The sequence below is a fragment of the Salvelinus sp. IW2-2015 genome, unplaced genomic scaffold (assembly GCF_002910315.2).
Source record: "Salvelinus sp. IW2-2015 unplaced genomic scaffold, ASM291031v2 Un_scaffold2035, whole genome shotgun sequence".
NCBI lineage: Eukaryota > Metazoa > Chordata > Actinopteri > Salmoniformes > Salmonidae > Salvelinus > Salvelinus sp. IW2-2015.
Genome location: NW_019943381.1, coordinates 108250 through 110699, shown reverse-complemented (window position 1 = coordinate 110699; position 2450 = coordinate 108250).

Here is a 2450-nt window from a genome sequence, read left to right as displayed (position 1 = left end):
AAGGTGACACTGCTATAACCTGCAAGACATATGAGAGTTTGTTTGTGTATTCATGTATATTTGTCACAATATTTTTTGTAATCAGTGTTTTGCCCCTCCTCTCCCCTGGTGAGTGCGGCTGTGTTCACTAAGCTCAGGAAGCTGAACTCATTTCTATATTCTATATTTATCTCAGTGGTTTAGTTGAGCAGGTTCTGTAGCCTCAGGCCCTCTGCTCTCACAGCTCTCACAGCTCTCACTGCCACTGACTACTCTGGCCCTCAGGCCTAGTCTGCCTAGCGCCCCTCATTTCAGCAGTGTGACTGTGAAAGGGTTAAAACAACTCCACATGCAGGAGCCAGAGCAGTGTACAAGATGACCCCTGACCCCAAGGAAAGGAATGTGGAAGCTCTTTCATCTTGACAAAACAAAGACACTTGGAACAGTTGGAAAGTGGAAGGGAATTTCTGTTCTAGGTTTAGACTACAGTTAGGACTAGGTCTAGGTTTTAGACTAGCAGTTAGACTAGATTCTAGGTTTTTAGACTACAGTTAGACTAGGTTCTAGGTTTAGATAGACAGTTAGACTAGATTCTTAGGTTTTAGACAACAGTTTAGACTAGGGGTTCTAGGTTTAGACTACAGTTAGATTAGGTTCTAGGTTTTAGACTAGACAGTTAGAACTAGATTCTAGGTTTTAGACAACAGTTAGACTAGGTTCTAGGTTTTTAGACAACAGTTAGGAACTAGGTTCTAGGTTTTAGACAACAGTTAGACTAGGTTCTAGGTTTTAGACTACAGGTTAGACTAGGTTCTAGTTTTAGACTAGACAGTTAGACTAGGTTCTAGGTTTTAGACAACGTAGACTAGGTGCTGAGGTTTTAGACTAGACAGTTAGACTAGGTTCTAGTTTTAGACGACAGTTAGACTAGGTTCTAGGTTTTAGACTTACAGTCAGACTAGGTTCTAGGTTTTAGACTACAGTCAGACTAGGTTCTAGGTTTTTAGACTAGGACAGTTAGACTAGGTTCTAGGTTTTAGACTACAGGTTAGACCAGGTTATAGGTTTTAGACTACAGTTAGACAAGTTCTAGGTTTTAGACTAGACAGTTTTACTAATTCTAGGTTTTTAGACTACAGTTAGACAAGGTTCTAGGTTTTTAGACTACAGTTAGACAAGTCTAGTTTAGCTAGACAGTTAGACTGGGTTCTAGGTTTTACTAGACAGTTGTTCTAGGTTTTAACTACAGTTAGACTAGGTTCTATGTTTTAGTACGTTAGACTAGGTTCTTAGGACTAGGTCTAGTTGACTACAGTTAGACTAGGTTCTAGGTTTTAGACTACAGTTAGACTAGGTTCTAGGTTTTAGACAACAGTTAGACTAGGTTCTAGGTTTAGACTACAGTCAGGACTAGGTTCTAGGTTTTAGACTGACAGTTAGACTAGTTCTAGTTTTAGACTAGACAGTTAGACTAGGTTATAGGTTTTAGACTACAGTTAGACTGGTTCTAGGTTTTAGACTACAGTTAGACAGGTCTAGGTTTTAGACTACAGTTAGACAAGGTTCTAGGTTTAGACTACAGTAGAACAAGTTCTAGGTTTTAGACTAGACAGTTAGACTAGGTTTTAAACTACAGTTAGACTAGGTTTAGGTTTAGACTACAGTTAGACTAGGATTCTAGGTTTTAGACTAGACAGTTAGACGAGGTTCTAGGTTTTAGACTAGACAGTTTGCATTGAAAGGGTTTTCTCATAGAGAAAACCTTTTATTACATGAAGTCTTGTTAAACAACATCCTGCTGTCCGTGTAGTTTTCTGTCAGGGGGTAGTTGTTGTTTTGGCCTGTTTGAGATGGACCTGTGATGCGATACTCTGCCGGATGTTGATTTGCTATCTCAGTAGATTCTATTTTTGTCTGCAATGCATGGGAACACTCAGCACTGACAATTGTCTGCGTGGACAGTAGATTACTCTGTCCCTGGCGTAGACAATGCTTTACTCTGCTCCTGGGTAGACAATGCTTTACTTTGCCCCTGGGTTAGACAATCTGCGTACTCTGCCCTGGGTAGACAATGCTTTACTCTGCCTGGGTAGACAATGCTTTACTCTGCTCCTGGGTAGACAATGCTTTACTCTGCCCCTGGTAGACAATGCTTTACTCTGCTCCTGGGTAGACAATGCTTTACTCTGCTCCTGGGTAGACAATGCTTTACCTGCCCTGGGTAGACAATGTTACTCTCTCACTGGTTGACAATTGCTTTACTCTCTCCTGGGTAGACAATGCTTTACTCTGCTCCTGGGTAGACAATGCGTTACTTCTGCTCCTGGGTAGACAATGCTTTACTCTGCTCCTGGGTAGAACAATGCTTACTCTGCTCCTGGGTAGACATGTTTTACTCTGCCCCTGGGTAGACAATGCTTTACTCTGCTCCTGGGTAGACAATGTTTTACTCTTGCCCCTGGGTAGACAAG